Below are 18,083 nucleotides of genomic sequence, written 5' to 3' on the forward strand. Positions count from 1 at the left end.
AAACTTAATAGAAGAGACAGCCATTCTTAGAATGAGACCTTTGCCATTTAATATTGTGTTCAAACATAAATTAGAAAATTAGGAAAGATAAGAATCCCTATTACAAGGTATTCATAAACTAAGAATGCATCTGTTCTTAGGATTGTTAAGGTGTGGTTGAAGTTTAATGATTGCACACAGAAAGAAAATTTTAAATACATAGAGTAATCTTTGACCTTAACTATATTGAGTCAACAGAGTACAAGAGTAACTTCCGGTAATTATTTTTACTCCTCCTCACGAAGAACATCAGAGAATTTGGTGAGAAAATATCACTAGGAAGTCCATGTATACACGTGGATGCTAAGCATTTTATATTTTTCCTTTATTTAAATTTGTTATTTTATTATGATAAGAGATCAAAGAGAAGTAGCTGTGTTTCATTTTGAGTCCTATTACCTGTTTAGAAATACTAAATTTTGATGAAGAACATGAAGAAAAATACTAAATAATAAAAACTACTGTTTATTATTTTCGACCAGATATCACGCTTAGCATTCTACATAAACCATGAATTTATTCCATCAGAGTAATGATGATGATGATGACAATAGCTCATTTGGTAGGCACCCATTAGGTGCCTAGGTTGCTCTAGGCATCTGAGATATGATAGGGAAGTGATGCGACACAGTCTCCCATCTCATGGAGCTGAAGGCTAGTGGAGAGGTGTAGACAAATCAGTAGTTCTAGAATGTCATGAGGCTGTGATGGGAGAAGTATAGGGTGCTATAGAGGAAGCACATTGAAGGGATGTTTGGGGCAGAAAGACAAGGTGTGTGTATTACAGAGGGCTTCCTGGATGAATTCATATCAAAACAGCCCTAAAAGGATGAGGCAGCCATACAAAGGACAAGAGTATTCGCAGAAATAGCATGACACTTTTAAAGGACTGACCACTTTTCAGTATGGTGGGAACAGAGCATGCAAGGTGGTAATGAGACACAGCTTGGGAGGAAAGTTTGAGCTGCTCACAAAACTCACACTGGAGGAGCTGAAGCTTGAGATTAGAGAGGATAGTGTCATGATCAGGTATGTACCTTAGAAAGACCACAGGCTGCTGCTATGTAGATGAAGGATGGGGGAGGGGGACAAGATCATTGGCAACAAAGCAAGTTAGTAAACTTGTAGTCATTTGACAAGAAATGATGATAGCCTGACCCTAGGGGAGTGACATTGGAAACAGATAAAATGTGGTTTGATTCAAGTGATATTTAGGATGTGAACTCGATAGGCCTTGGTGTTAATTAAAATGTGTGGGTGAAGGAGATGGAGGGAGAAAGGTATTTGCCAAGAGTTTGATGTGGGTTCCTGGGGAGATGGGGTTGGCATTTAATGAAATTGGGATCAGAGGAGGAGGAACATATTTTGGGGTGGCTGTTGGATATTCAAGGAAACCCAGAATTTACACACGAGGAAACTAAAACTTAAGGAGATTGATAACCTGTTCAAGATCACACAGACAGGATTTGAGACCAGGTGGTCTGGCTCCAGATTTCTTTCTATATTAATCACTATACTACATTGCTCCTCAAATCTTGATGGAGGAGTAATAGATCTTGAAGATTTGTATTCTCTCAATACCTCTTCTTTTCTGATCCTATAGGGCAATGTCAGGATATGGGGCTCTAATTCAGCTGTGCTAATAACTGCTTGACCCTGGGCAAATCATTAACAGTTCAGATCACTGAATCTAAAAGAAAGGAGCTGGAATAGGTCAGTATTTCCCAAAGGGGCTTTAGGAGCAGGCCTGGAAGGAGCTTAGGAAGAGGTGAGCATGAGCAAATGGGGTTTATCCCAAGAATGCAAGGCTGGTTCAACATTCGAAAATTAGTCAACATGAGTTATATTGAAAAAAACCACATGATCATATCAATAGATGCAGAAAAATCATTTGACAAATTCAATGTGCATTCATGATGAAAATGCTCAACAAACTAGGAACAGAAGGGAACTTAACATGATAAAAGGCATCTACTAAAACAGCTGAATCATACACAATGGTGAAGACTGGATGCTTTTGCTTTAAGATTAGGACAGGGTTCAATATCGGAACAAGATTCTCACCACCTCTATTTAAGAGCATACGGTGGCCGGGCATGGTGGCTCACGCCTGTAATCCTAGCACTCTGGGAGGCCGAGGTGGGAGGATCGCTCAAGGTCAGGAGTTTGAAACCAGCCTGAGCAAGAGTGAGACCCTGTCTCTACTAAAAATAGAAAGAAATTAATTGGCAAACTAAATATATATAGAAAAAATTAACTGGGTATGGTGGTGCATGCTTGTAGTCCCAGCTACTCAGGAGGCTGAGGCAGGAGGATCGCCTGAGCCCAGGAGTCTGAGGTTGCTGTGCGGTAGGCTAATGCCATGGCACTCTAGCCCAGGCAACAGATTGAGACTCTGTCTCAAAAAAATAAAAGGGCATATGGCAAGTCCTAGTTAGTGCAATAAGGAAAAGAAAAGAAATAAAAGATATAGAGACTGGAAAAGAATTAATAAAACCATCACTATTTGCAGATAATATGGTTTTCTATATAGAAAGCTCAAAGAATGTACCAAAAAAGCCCAAAACCTCCTATAACTAATATAACTAATATGTGAGTTTAACAAAGTCTCAGGCTACAAGGTCAATATGAAGAAAACAATCATATTTCATATACTATCAATGAAAAATTGAAAGTCGAAATTAAAACATACCATTTACAAATAGCTCTAAAAAACGAAATACTTAGGTATAAATATAACAAAATATTTACAGAACTGCATGCTGAAACACTAATGAAGGAAGTCAAAGATGAACTAAATAGAAACATTGTATTCATGTACCAGAAGACTATTGTTAAGATGTTAATTCTACTCAAATTGTTCTACAGCTTTATTAAAACCCCAATAAGAATCCCAGCAGAATTCTTTTTAGTTATTGACAACATGATTCCAAAACTTGTATGGGAGATTGAAGAAAATGGAATAGACAAAATAATTTTGAAAAAGAAGGACAAAGTTGGGAGATTCACCTGCCTGATTTTAAGACCTGTTATAAAGTCACAGTGATCAAGACAGTGTGGTATCTGTAAAATGACAGACACATAGATCAATGAACAGAATAGAGTCCAGAAGTAGAACCACACTCATATGTCCAATTTCTCTTTTGACAAAGGTGCAAAGACAATTCATGGAGGAAGCATAGGATTTTCAACAAATGGTGCTAAAACAACTGACTACACATATGAAAAAAAGAATGTCAATGCATACTTTATACTATATACAAAAATTAACTTAAAATGGTTCACAGATATAAAGGTAAAATATAAAATGTTAAAACTTTTGGAAGAAGTTGTTGGGCATGATAGCTCATGCCTGTAACCCTAGCCCTTTGGAAGGGCAAGGTGGGAGGATCACTTGAGGCCAGGAGTTGGAGACCAGCCTGAGCAAGATAGTGAGACCTTGTCTCTACAAAAAGTACAAAATTAGCCAGGCATGGTGGCACACACATGTAGTTGCAGCTACTCAGGAGGCCAATGCAGGAGGATCACTTAAGCCCAGGAGTTTGAAGTTGCAGTGAGTTACAATGACAAAACTGTGCTTTAGCCTAGGCAACAGAGTAAGACCCCATCTCAAAAAGAACCAACCAACCAAACTAACAACAACAACAACAAAGCAAAAAAACAAAAACAAAACAAATTTTGGAAGAAAGCATGAGAAAGTCTTCATGACTTTGGGTTTTGCAGAGTTCTTAGAGATGACATAAAAGTCCAATATATAAAAGGTAAAAATTGCTACATTTGAATTAACAAAATTAAAAACTTTTGCTGCATGAAGAAAATGAAAAGCAAGCTAAAGACTGAGAAAAACTATCTGCAAATCATATATCTGACAAGAGTTATATCCAGAACATATAAAGAACTTTTAAAATTCAACAACAAGAAAGCAAACTCTAAAAATATGGGCAAAAGATCTGGACACTATAGAAAGAAACATATAAGGATAGTAAATAAGCACACAAAAAGATACTTAACGTTATTAATACCTAGGCAAATGCAAATTTAAGCCACCATGAGATACCTTTACATATATTTCAAAATGGTGAATACCAAAACAAAAACTGACAATATCAAGTACTGACAAAGAACTCTCATATGCTACTGGTGGGAATGCAAAATGGTAAAACCACTCTGGAAAAACAGTTTGTCAGTTTCTTAAAAATTTAAACAGACACTTGTCCTATGTAAATTACCTTAGAGAAATGGAACATCAGGTCTCCACAAAAACCTGTATTCCGATCATTATGGCAGCATTATTCATAACTGAAAAAAAACCTGGAAACAACCCAAATTCATTCATTAGAAAAATGGATAAACAAACAGTGATACATACATAAATGAAATACTACTCAACAATGAAAAGGAACAAACTATTGACACTCTTGACAACATGGATGCATTATGCCAATCAATGCATTGTGACCAATAAAAGAAGCAAAGCCCCAAAAGTTAGATATTGTAACATTCCATTGCTTAGCATTCTGGAAGAGACAACGCTACAGGGATGGAGATAATACCAGCAGTTACTAGGATTTAATAGTGGGGGAGGACTTGACTACAGAGGGGCATTGTGGGGGAATTTTATGGAGAGAGGAGATTGTTTTGTCTCCTGAGTGGGGATGATTGTTATACCACTCTATGAATTTGTCGAAACCAACAGAACCGTACACCAGAAGGGATTTTTATCATGTGTTAATTTTAAAATGATTTTTAAAAAATAATGAGTGATGACAAAATGGGAGATTTTAAAAATGCTTAAAACTCTTCTCTCTGTAAAAAATGATCAAAATACCTAGGTACAAACACGGAGAAGGTTTGCAAAAAATAGGTGGGGAATTTGCGAGCAATGATGAGGTCAACAGGTAGAGGATTTGGATCCCCTGAATGTCATTCACAGATGTAAACAGTCAATCCACCACCATCTCTCCAGCAGTCTTGGTGGTCCTTCGGGGGAGCATTCCCGCCAGCGACCACCAGGGGCAGCACAGAGATGCCTAAGCCCTCCAGCGAACCCCAGAAGATGCAACAGCAAAAAGGATCACATTAAAGGGCACACTTTGCAAGTCTGGGTCTTAACTCACTCCTGTTGCAGGTGGCAGAGAGTGTGGCGTCACGTGACCGCAGAAGCGTTCCAAGTGGATGCTTGAGGTGTTGTAAGTGTGTGGAGCCTGGCTGGGCCTGGAGACCCTGCATGGGTGAACCACCTGGGGGGTGGGCCTGTCTTTAGGGTGACTGAGGGAACACGGAGCGAAAGGAACTTTCTCAGGGAGCACGAGCCTCTGCTCTGGCTTCTTCCCCTCTCGCTGGTGCCTGCAGAGTGGAAACCAGAAACGTGGGATGGGACAGAAACTCTGAACAGCACAAAATGAGCATGCTTAGGGTGGCAGCTGCGTGAGGGGCTGGGGGGGTGGTTGAGGGAGAGTAGGGAGAGAGGCTGTGTGGGGACAGATGAGGGCAAAGGGTCTGAGCAGGTGCCAACCCTCCTCACCTCGTCTCTCCCTTTTTGTTTCTTTTTTCCTTCCTCCCTTTCTTTCGTTCTTCTATTCTCATTGGCATTCTCCCACCCCCAGCCCTTTTCCTCTTCTGTGCTGTGTGTCTCCATCTTCCCTCTGGCCTCCCAGGCACAGCCAGTCAGTCAGCAGGGTGACAGATGTTCACTGAATATGGCCGAGAAGGGACCATGGGAGCAAAAGGTGATGGAGTAGTTTCCTGTGGCTGCCAACACAAATGATCACAAGCCGGGTGACTTAAAATAACACCAATTTATTCTCGCCATTCTGGAGGCCAAAAGCCTGCACTCAAGGTGTTGGCAGGGCCACGCTGCCCCTGTAGGCTCCCGGGGAGAGTCCCTTCCTTGCCTCTTCCAGCTTCTGGTGCCTCCAGGCATTCCTTGGGTGAAGGCTGCTTAACTCCAACCTTTGCCTCTCTCTACATGTGGCCTTCTCCTCTTCCCTCTTTGTGTCTCTCCGCAATGGCGGTTTGTTGACTGAATACATGTGAATAATTATGCAGGGCCCACCTTGATAATCCAAGTTGATGTAAGATTCTTAACTCAATTACAACTGCAAAAGCTATTTCCCCAAATAAACTCATATTCACAGGTTCTGGGGGTTAGACCCCTTTTGGGGCCACCATTCAGTCCACTGTGTATGACATTCCCACCTCCAGATAGCATTCAGTTCTTCTGTCCTCATACATTCAGTAAGCCAAATACTTATTGGTGGTGAACTATTACCTAACATCATGCTATTCTATAGAACAAGTAAGAGGTAAATGCTATTCATTGGCTCTATACTTAGGGAGCTGACCATCTGGTTGGAGATTCACAATAAATTCTTAGAAAAACCCCCCAAAGCCAAAAAAAAACCCACAGAAAACAAAAAACAAAAAAACCCTCCTAACACAAGAAAGTTCAAGAATACAATAATTTAATAATGTCATCACATAAATGTGATTAAAAGCAATCTAGTCGGAGAAACAAAACTAACATATATCTCATGATTAAAGAACAATTAAACCAATGACACCATAAAAAAGTTCAAAGAATATGAAGAGAGTTCACATAAAAAAGACATAGAAATTAAATATTCCAAGAGATACTGAAACTCACTCATAATGAGAGAAATGCAAGCCCAAACTACTTTGAGATGTATGCCATTGCCATTCAGTAGTTAAAATCCTAAAGTTTGATAAGACTCTCTTGGCAAGGTTGTGGGGAAACAGCTCTTCCATACATTGCTCGTGAAGTATCAATGGGTACAACACTTACAGAGGCAATTTGACAACATCTGTAAAATTTATCTGTAAAGAATTGTGAAGTCTATATTCTTTGATGCAACATGCATACTTCTAGGATTTTATTTTACAGAGAAATTTACGGGGTGCAAAATCTATGTTCAAATTATTCTGTATAGCATTGTCTTAAAGAGCAGAATATTGGAAATAAACCAAAGACTTTGCAGTAGGAGGCTGGGGTTATGTCTCTGAGAGCCCCACGGGCTGGAGTACTAGGGAAGTCCTCTGGAGGCGCCAGGACTCAAGCTTCCCCTTCCTTGTCCTGTCTGTCACTCTTCTCAAATATCCATCACCTTCAACACAGTGAGTGCTTCCCGCAGCCCTGCTCTGTTCCTGCCCTCGGCTTCTACAGCAGCCTTCAGGATATCATGGAAAGAGTGAGAAATATTCCCTCTGAGGTCCATAGCTAAGGAGCATATTGAAGCACATGTTCCGCCCACCCTGCTCTCCAATCTGGACGCTGTCCCCATCAGGCTGACATAAACATGCAGGGCCAACTCCATCATAGCCAATAAAGTTATTCACTGCTTAAAAGGGTCTGCATAAACAAACATGTGTCACTTGGCAACACTCAGTGGTGACCTTCCTGCACTTGGCATCAAAGAGCCCAAGAAACCCTGGGCCTGTATCCTTTAGAGGAAGTTCAGGTAAACACACACACACACACACACACACACACACACACACACACTCCAACACACTCTCACACACACTCATTCACTCTAAAATCCAGCCCATTAGGAGCTGATTTCCAGGAAAGCTGCAACATAAATTGTCCCATTCCAATCTATTCGTGTTTTCAGATGTTGAATCCATTTTTCCTAGCGTAGAAAGAAGCCAAGGATAATGAAGAAAACAAAGGATTTGAATTCAGAAGACTCAGCTTTTTAGGACTCCCCAGCCATAAAACCTTGGCGGATCACTTAATTTCTTTGCGACTCCATTTGTCATCCACAAAACAGAAAGCGAAGTAACATCTGCCAAATCAGATTGTACTGCCTAACGGCCCCCACCCCCAAACTCGGTGGCTTAAAATACCACCAATTAATTTTGTGCACAATTCTGAAAGTCGCCATTTTGTTCTGAGTTCAGCTGGGTGGTTCTCGTGTTAACTAGACTCTCCCACACAACTCTAGTTAGTGGCCAGGTTGGTTGGTGGCCAGCTGGTCTAAGATGGCCTCAGAAGGACGGCACATCTTGGTTCCATGGTCTCTGTCCTCTAGCAGGCTAGCCCAGACTTGCCTCAAGTTGGAGGTAGGGTCGTAAAAGAGGGTCGAAGCTGACAAGGCCCCTTGAAGCCTAGATTTGATGTTACAGATTGAATTGTAGAATATTATCCCAAAGTTCATAGTTGAAGCTTTATCTCCCGATGTGACTGCATTCTGTCCTGTTTGGTGGCAGTTGTGACTATTTCTTACTTACTAGGCAGGGTGGAGTGGATATGTATAGGGCCAATGAGGAGATAATAAAGGTTAAATGAGGTCATAAGAACGGGGCTTCGATCAGATAGGACCAATGTCCTTAAAAGAAGAAGAAGAGACAACGGAGATCTCTCCCTGAGCACAGGCACAGAGGAAAGGCCAGGAGAGGACACAGTGAGAAGGAAACCAAATGCAAGCCAGAAGAGAGGCCTCCCCAAGAATCAGCCCTGATGGCACCTTGTTCTTGGAATTCTAGCCTATAGATTTGTGAGAAAATACATTTCTGTTGTTTAACCCACCCAGTCTGTGGTATTTTGTTATGGCAGCCTGAGCACACTCATAGACCTGGAGTGCACTTTTACTGCATTCTATTCACTTTTACTGCATTCTATTTGCCAAAGCCAGTCATGAGACTATCCCAGAGACAAAAGTTTAGGAAACAGACTCCATATCTTGATGGGAGGAACTGCAAAGTCACGGATCAAAGGGATGTGCATATAGGAATAGTAATTGAACTTGCCTGCCACATATGGCATTTGTATGGATCACAGAAAACCATGGCTATGAAAGTGCTTCCCAAATTGTAAAGCCCTAAAGGATGTCGGCTCCAATCAGCCTTCCATCCTGCTTGGTGGCAGTTGTGACCGTTTATTAGCTACTAGGCAAGGTGGAGGGGATACACAGATGCTTCTGCGTGGCACATCTCCTCCAGGGAGTTCGTAAAAGTTGCCTAATGCATGAAGTCCTATAATTCTTGTAACTAAGAGAGGTAGTCAAGGTTAGGACAGCAATACTACATTTTCATAGCTAGAAAAAGCCTGAAAATAAGTATTTGAATGAGTGTTCCACTCAATGATTTCAGGAACAGGAAGTTTGATGGTCAGATGAATAGAAGAAAGGAAGGATGCAAAGTAGGTTGGATTTAGTGAACTTGTCATCCACATCCACCACGTCCCTGAGAGACCAAGGGGAAAAGCAGGCTGCCGACTCGAAGGCCATCTGTGGCTACAGCATTGGACTCTTTTCCTGTGGAGTCCTAAATCTGTGCCTGGGTTTGTGAGCCTTCCTCCACGATAGACTGACTGCCTGAGAAAGAACATATTATCATCGCTCCAGTTCTCTCCGGTCCTTGCACAGAACTTGCAAACAGAACCCTCACTGACAGTCACGGTAAAGAGGGGTAATGTGTAGGAACAGATGGACTGGCCACTCAGTACCTCTGCCCCAGCTGAGAACAAGTTAGCTTACCTGGCTAAGGCGGGTGGATCGTTTCAGCTCAGGAGTTCGAGACCAGCTTGAGCAAGAGTGAGACCCCGTCTTTTTTTTTTTTTCGGCATATTATGGGGGTACAGATTTTAAGGTTTCAATAAATGCCCATTTCCCCTCTCCCCCCCAAAGTCTGAGTCTCCATCATGACCATCCCCCAGATGGTGCACATCTCACTCATTATGTATGTATTTACCCACCCCCCTCCCCCCTCCCACCTGCCCAATACCCTATTACTGTAGTACCTATGTGTCCACTTAGGTGCTACTCAGTTAATACCAATTTGCTGGAGAATATATCTGGTGCTTGTTTTTTCATTCTTGGGATACTTCACTTAGTAGTATGGGTTCCAGCTCTAACCAGGAAAATATAAGATGTGCTATATCACCATTGTTTCTCAGAGCTGAATAGTACTCCATGGTATACATATACCACATTTTATTAATCCATTCTTGGATTGATGGGCACTTGGGCTGTTTCCACAGCCTTGCAATTATGAATTGTGCTGCTATAAACATTCGAGTGCAGGTGTCTTTTTTGTAGAGTGAGACCCCGTCTTTACTAAAAAAAAAAATAGAAAGAAATTAGCTGGGCAACTTAAAATATCTAGAAAAAATTAGCCAGGCATGGTGGTGCATGCCTGTAGTCCCAGCTACTCGGGAGGCTGAGGCAGGAGGATCTCTTGAGCCCAGGAGTTTGAGGTTGCTGCGAGCGAGGCTGATGCCATGGCACTCTAGCCAGGGAACAGAGTGAGACTCTGTCTCAAAAAAAAAAAAAAAAAAAAAAGCTTCTCTAACACACATTTCAGCATTCTCCCTCTGGCAAGGCAGGACCTGGCACTCTGGCTTTGGGGTGGAGAGGATGAGAAGATAAGCCATGGCGCTGGCCGAGGAGAAAAATCTCAAATCTTTGGAATGACCCTCAGATCTCCAGGGAGATGTCCCACCCCATCTCGTGCTGCTTCAGACTCCTTGAGCACTCTGGGACTCTGTGGCTTGAAGAGTTAAGAGGCAGAACATCATACTCTGCTAATGGCCTCTCCTACCTATTGGCGCCAGTATATGTTGGTCCAGAAGCAAAGAGGGTGAGTTGCTCTGGCTTTGGAACATCTTTAACGCCTTCAGGTTACCAACACTACCTGAGATGTAATTAATTATTAATAAGCAAAATATCCTGAATGGTCCTAGAATGATCCAACCCCAGTCTCCAAATGATGATTGTTCTTATTATGCCAGATTGCAGGGCAAGTTTAATATTCTATTTTCTTTCTGCATCTGCAGTTTAATTCGTTGCCTACTACCTAATAAGCACATTGAATAATTGAAAGAATGAATAAACTCAATAAATATTTGATGAATAAATAAATAAGTGAATACATGAATGACATAGCCAGGACTTAAACTTACGAAATGTGAAGCACTAACAACATATCTGTCTTCTTTATGTTTGGTCCCATGACTACTGGGCACTGGATTGTGTGTACTATGTGCTCAATAAATGGTTGTTGAATTGCCCTGAAATTATAAATCCTGTAAATTAAATATTGCATTGCAAAAATGAAACAACTAAGTGTCCCCACAGTGAAAGAGTTCAGTAGGTAAAATTCTACCCTGAGAAACCCTACCTCTGTGTCCCTGGAGACTAAAAAAAAAAAACCTGACTTCTTCCCTCCAAATACTCTCAGGTGCCTGTAGCCTTGCTATGCCAGGGTCAGCAGCAACCACTGCACCCCTTTTCTCATTACATCCAACAGGGCAAGGTGGGATGCCAGGGCACTTCCTTCCAGAACTCTTGTACCTGTGGGGACCCTCATTAGGCTATATCTCCTGTTCTGTGGCTGCCTGGGCTCTCCCTGCCTCAACCTCTCCATGTAATTCCTGAGAATTGCCCTTAGTGTAAAAGAAACACAGACTACATCCCACAGTGAAGTTGTAATGAGCTGCCTTCATTCAAAGCATACCCTTTTGCAAACTCAGCCTGAGACAGACTTCCTGCAACACGTGGTCTGCCAAGTCTCCCAGGCTTTGAATCACTCTGGGAAACTGCCAAGGAGCTACCCAAAGCCTGCCTTGATTTCTCACCATCACTGCCCCTACAAAGCCGTGCCGATGAAAAACCTTCACCCACTGTGCAGAAGTAAACCACGTGGATTGCGAGGATGAAGCTGCTTCCTTGCCTTTCTTCTGTCTCTAGGCTCAGAAATGCAGGGAGAATGGTCATTCCCCGATGTCCCCATAAGGACCCTAAGCTGCGCCTAGGTATTGCTGAAAATTGCCATTGCGTTTCCTCTCTAAGCTAATTGCTTCTTCACTTCTCTTTTCACCCCCTCTTTGGGAAATCTGGCAACATTTTTAATGCATTCACTAAATAATCTCAGGCTTAGGATACATCCTTGCACATAAAAATGACAGCATAGAATCCCATTGTCCTTCTCTGTCATCTCGGGGCCTGGATGTGGGGTCCTCTCTTTTTCTCCAGCTCCTAGACCTTCTCTTGTGTCACATGCCCTTGAGTTTTTTAGAGCAAAGAAAGACACAACCACAGTTTTCTAAAAAGCAGACTTCTTGGGATTCCTGAAAGTGGAACCTTCAAATTCTGGATAGTTTTAAAAGGAAGACATTGAAAAATAATTCCTTCAAGCTAACTTCAACCCATTATTCAGAGTAAGAATTTAAACAGCTGATATTACTGAGAGCTTCTAATCTAGGCTGTGTAGTTTATCTCTGAGAGATATGCCTGTATGTGCACTTAGTTCATGCAAACAACATGAAATGATGTTATCACCTCCATTTACTGACAAGGAAAACGGAGCCAGAGAGGTTGGTAACTCCACTCAAGTTCTTACGTATGGTCGCTCAAGCAGCAGAAGTGTCCTCAAAATCACTGAAAGTCTGCAAAGAGGCTCACCAAAGTCCTGGGCGCTTGGAAAACCTGATCTCCAGCAGAGTTTCTAGGCAGTGGGGGGCATGTGTTCCAAGACCTGGAGGTAGAAAAGAGATCGAAGTCAATGAACTGAAAAGAGCCTGCTGGGGCTGGAATGGAGAGTGTTTGGAGAGATGGCAGGGAGAGAAATGGACAGAGGCTGGACCAAGCAGCACCCTTGAAGCCCTTTTAATGGTTTCAGACTTTATCTTGAGGGGATTGTCTGCTAAGAGGGTGTTAAAAAGAAGAAAGAGACAGCATGAAATTGATGTAGCTACAAATTTCCTCACGATATTGTGTTAACCCAGCAATATTTCCTAATATATTTTCACCCATGAGGTTTGAAGCATTTAGTGATTAGTGCTTTATGGCCCATTGGCACACAGTAACCAGCACCTTCTGCTGGTGCATCACAGTGACTTCTGAACCAATCAGTGGGTCATGGCTGTGCCCTTCCTAATAAGGCTTAGGTGGCTGCAGGGAGGAGGGTATCACCACTGAACACTCTATCTCAGCCCCAGGGGTAGCAGCTGCTCATTCAGATCTATTCCTATATGCTTTAGGGTTCCCTTTACTTCTTACTAGCCAAGTGCTTGTTATCCCAATTCTTGTTATGGGAAATTAGTTCTTCATGTTACATACTCCCTGTTCAAATTACTATGTGTTTTCTCTCTTCTGATTGGGCTTGGACTGATTCACAACCCTCAGAAATTTCTCTATCTGCCAGATATAGCCTGCTTCCCCAGAGGGGGAAAAAGAAATGGTGGTTCTACTAAGAGCTACATGCTTGCTGCTTTCACTGTCTGAAAGCAATTCTTACTAGTCTACATTTCCTTGTTGATGAACCAGGAGTTCATGAAAGTGCCTAAAGAATGAGCATTGACTCTTGAATTTCCCTGAGCTCCACAACTAAAAGGGCAGGGAGACATGAGATCATATTTATATAATATAACATGGTCACTGGTAATGGGTAACACAGGTTTGAACATACTACTCAAAGATGCATGCCAACAAAGCGATCAGCTGTGCTTAGAGGAAGGGCCCATGACAGTTGCATGGGATGAAACTCTTGAGTCTTGAAGATTGATTGAAGGTTTGCCAGGCAGGTGGTGAGGAAAGAATACACCAAACAGGGGCAACAGGATAGAGAGAAGTCTGCAGACATGGCATAGCACAACTATGCCCCAGGAATTGTCAGTCCTGTGGAACTTGGGTGGTAGTCCTTCTAAACGGGTTTGGCCTTGTCCTGCAGGGTTTCAAACAGAATATGGAGAAAAAGCTAAGAAATGATTATCTCCAGGCCCCTGTGTATGAAGGTGATAAATTCCTCATGTAGGACAACATGAATGGGAATGGGAAAATCAAGTTTAAATAGAGGTTAAATAATAATAGACAATCAAGTGATTAACAGGATTTTGGAAACTTGAGGGCTAGTTATGAGGAACAAATGAAATAATGGATTTGAAAGCACTATTTTTGAATGCTAATATACTATCATAAAATATCCTTTCCACAATTCAATTCTGAACATGAATAATGAGGCTCAATGTTCCTATGTAGCAGGATTACTCCAATCATTGGGCTAAATGACAGTATGGCGGTGGCAGCATCCAGTTTATACTTCTCGGCCATGCCTCCTGCTCCCCATCTCACAATCAGTACTGGACAGCCGGTGCCTTTTGTTTTAAAGTAAACAACGAACAGTATATGAGTTAACTTTTACAACCAGTTGCTCAAAATAGCGGAATAATAAAAAAGAGTTTTAAAGCTGAAATATAAACTGTATTCCCTCATTTTGCAGAAGAGGAAACTAACACTCCGATCATCTAAGACTTGTTCAAGAGCAAGTCAGAGGCAGCCCTGTGATCAGGTGTCTTGGAAAACTGCAGGAGCCGTCTGCTGCCATCCTTGTGGGGCATGGATCCATGGTTATGCTTACTGACTGGCTACTAGAAAGAAAGTAATAATCCAGTGTACTTGTAACTCAAGGAAAATCCCTTCCAAAAGGGCACAGGGAGGTCCTGTATTGGTCCCATGTTCCTTCCTCAACTGGCAGGCCAGTCAGTGGCTAGGAATCTTCAGCTTGTTCAGCCTGAAACTTCCTAGTTTTAGAGCCAGAAATTTTTATCTCCTGGCTAAACAAACAGCCTTGTTCCACACCTCAGAAATAAAGACACTCCATCTGTGGATCTTATCGCGTGAGATTATGCCAACAACTCTGACATGATAACTGGGAGACAATCGTTTCATCATCTGTAGCACAATTCTGTTTGGAAGCACAGCTGAACTCCCTACACTGAATTCCCAGGAGGGCTGTTTATGTTCTGTGGTCAGTCTTACGAATCATGGGCTACAGCTATTACCAAATGGCCAACTGTCTTCTGCTAAGTCAAGGCCTGTGTAGTTTCCTTAGATCCTAACTCGAGAGTGATAATTTTTTACCGTGAACACTATTCATCCCACCTTCCACATTGGCAGGGCCATCTTCTGACACAGGGGTTGGTGATATGCTGTGCCCGCAGAAGGCTCAGGAAGGCCCATGGGACTCCTGGCAGCCCCTCTTCCAGTCCCTGAGCCCTATGGGAATGCACATGTGATGGCTCAGAAGCTAGGTGAGGATGGGGCCAGGGAGTACAGAGAACAGGTGAGAACAGTGCCACAATGGAACGGCCAGCTCACCAATGACAAAGTTTGCCATGGGTTCCACACTTGTTTCTAGTCTATGGTACTTGTACGTTGACATACAAAGTGGATAAAATATCTCTGGTCCCACTTTCTACTTGCCACTGAGGTCAACTCAAACTTATCCCAAGAAAGAATCTCCTAAATTTTTGTATAGTTATAGTAAAATCCTCCAGGAAGAAAGTGGACTTTAAAAAAAATCAATTTCTCTTACTGTATCTATCAAGGTAGCTCTTGGTGTGGTTGTTTCTAGTCTGACTGACACTTCTCAGCTAGGGAAAAGTAATATTCACTCTCTCTTTTTCTCATAAAGGTCCCTTGTGGTGACTGGATATTAGTGTCTGTTCACTCACTTATTCCTTTCCAGCTTAACTTTTATTTTAAATTCTGTCTGCTCTTTTTTGTTATTTATTTATTTATCTGTCTCAGGACATGAGAATTTTCTTCTGCACATCTCAGGAAAAAAACTAGTTTTGACAAAGCCTTAGCCAATGCTACTGCTCATTAGGTTTATATTTCCCTTCTAAGGACTTGGCAGGACCATAGTTGCTGAGTTTACATAATGTTTCAAAGGAGAAAAAAGTATTTCCAGGTATTACTGAAGCAGAATATCCTAACTGCATATGCAAAATCCAGTCTGTGCTCTTGAAATGCATGTCAGAATGGGATGAACAATAGAAGCACAAACACAAAGGGACATTCAGGTGACCTGTAATATGAGTAACTACCCAGCCACTGACTTTGCAAGGAAAGTCACTGAGGCAAAAACTGCCCTGTGTATATAATTATTGTGGTTATGAAAGTATTTAGCAAACACACCGCTAGATTTTTGTTCCTTTTTGTTATATCATTTGGAAGAATAGTATTAAAGTTTCTTTAATGGTTTCCAAATTTGTGAGTGAAATTTCATTTGTAAGGTGGTTTAAAGAAAAAAAAAGTCTCTAATCTAACTCCAAATTTAATTCAACATTTTCCTTTTATTTACTATAAGTTATCTTGAGGTTTAAACAATTTTAAAATCTGCATATGTTCTGGGAATGTAATTATCTGTAAAGCACATGAGTTCCAGCAAGATACTTTGTCCAATTATCTCATCTTACTCATGATCTTTCTATCCCACCAATTTCGCTTGGTTTCTGATTTCACCGAGTTGGGATTAAATCAGTGTATTCCTCCCACTGCATAATTTAGAACTGCTTTAAAACGATGTAATTACAAACCTCAGTGGCAGATTGTGAATTGCCTTCGCTGTCATAACTGCCATTAGCATGGTTTTAAGTTCTTTCAGAACAGTAGGGTAAAGATGTCATGTTAATAAGTCCTACTCCTGTGTGTCTGCTATTGATTATTCACAGCAATTTTAGACTTGGATGGGGTCCAAAACCAGACATAAAACCTGGGAAAATGCCAGTGTTTTGTGCATCTGAAGGAATTTTTTAAGAAAAAAAAATTCTTTAAAACAATAAGACTGGATGAAATAGTATAAAACTTTAAAATCATGCAATTGCAGACTTAAATGGGTACAGTCTTAATGTATTGGTCTTTCTGAAGGAGGGAGAGAACATTTTGGATAGTTACGTACTCTCATTTTGATTACTTTCTATAGAGTGAAATGAAAATACTACTTGTAAAGGTGTTCCAAAGCCTCATTTGACATTTGCTGTATTGACTCCCACTGCTCTGCCAGCCTGGAATTCTCTCCCTTACCATGAATTTCTTCTCTACTTCAGGTTCACAACTCTCTCTTCTTTATCTGAATCTAGAGAAGGCAGGCCCATTTAAAACTATTGTGAAGTCTTCCACAGCCAGGAACCCCAAGCGGATGAGATTTGGTCACATACTTTCTAGTTTTAAATACACAATGAAAAAGTCTTTTCATGCTTAAAGGAAAAAACAATTCCCACATACTTTCTCTTTTAATGTAAGGTGTCATAGTCTTTACATAAATTCTTTCCTTTAGAGTTAGATCTTTGACATGTGGAAACTCATGTATCAAATGGTTGGCTCTATTATTCTGCTGCTACCCAAGTTTGATCCATTGATTTAAATTCATTTTAGCCATCTCCATCAAATTTGTTAAATTTCTTTGAACAATCAACATGTTTTGCTACTTTATAAATTACTAATTTGAGAGAAACAAAAAATAGCCTCTCTATCTATACAAATTGAGAAGCTCCAATTAAGTTCTTGCTTGTCATTAACTAAAAAGATATACACTTTGAACAATATAATTTCCTTGCCATGCATTTCTGGATGTTTAAAAATGAACTATTCTGGCCGGGCGCGGTGGCTCACGCCCGTAATCCTAGCACTCTGGGAGGCCGAGGCGGGCGGATTGCTCAAGGTCAGGAGTTCAAAACCAGCCTGAGCGAGACCCGGTCTCTACCATAAAAATAGAAAGAAATTAATTGGCCAACTAATATATATAATATAAAAATCAGCCGGGCATGGTGGCTCGTGCCTGTAGTCCCAGCTACTCGGGAGGCTGAGGCAGGAGGATCACTTGAGCCCAGGAGTTTGAGGTTGCTGTGAGCTAGGCTGACGCCACGGCACTCACTCTAGTCTGGGCAAGAAAGCGAGACTCTGTCTCAAAAAAAAAAAAAAAAAAATGAACTATTCTGAATTGTGGTGGGAAAAATCCCAGTGCCTCCTAAAGACTACAATAACTCTCTTGTAATTTGCAGAAAGCAAGTGGTATTCGTTTACTCTTTTTCTTAAAGCTCATAATGAAAGCAAACAGGTAGATTTTTGTTAACAATCTTCAGATTGGTAGATCTAAAGGGTTTGAAACTAGATAAATGCATACTTTAGACCAAAGAAATAAGCTTTTAAAGCAATGGGCTGGGTGGAAAGCCCTCCACCCCTTCAGTCGCACAAACTAAGAGACCTTGGGCCATTTGTTTGAGTATTTTCAGACAATTG

This window comes from Microcebus murinus, chromosome 9 (assembly GCF_040939455.1).
Source record: "Microcebus murinus isolate Inina chromosome 9, M.murinus_Inina_mat1.0, whole genome shotgun sequence".
NCBI lineage: Eukaryota > Metazoa > Chordata > Mammalia > Primates > Cheirogaleidae > Microcebus > Microcebus murinus.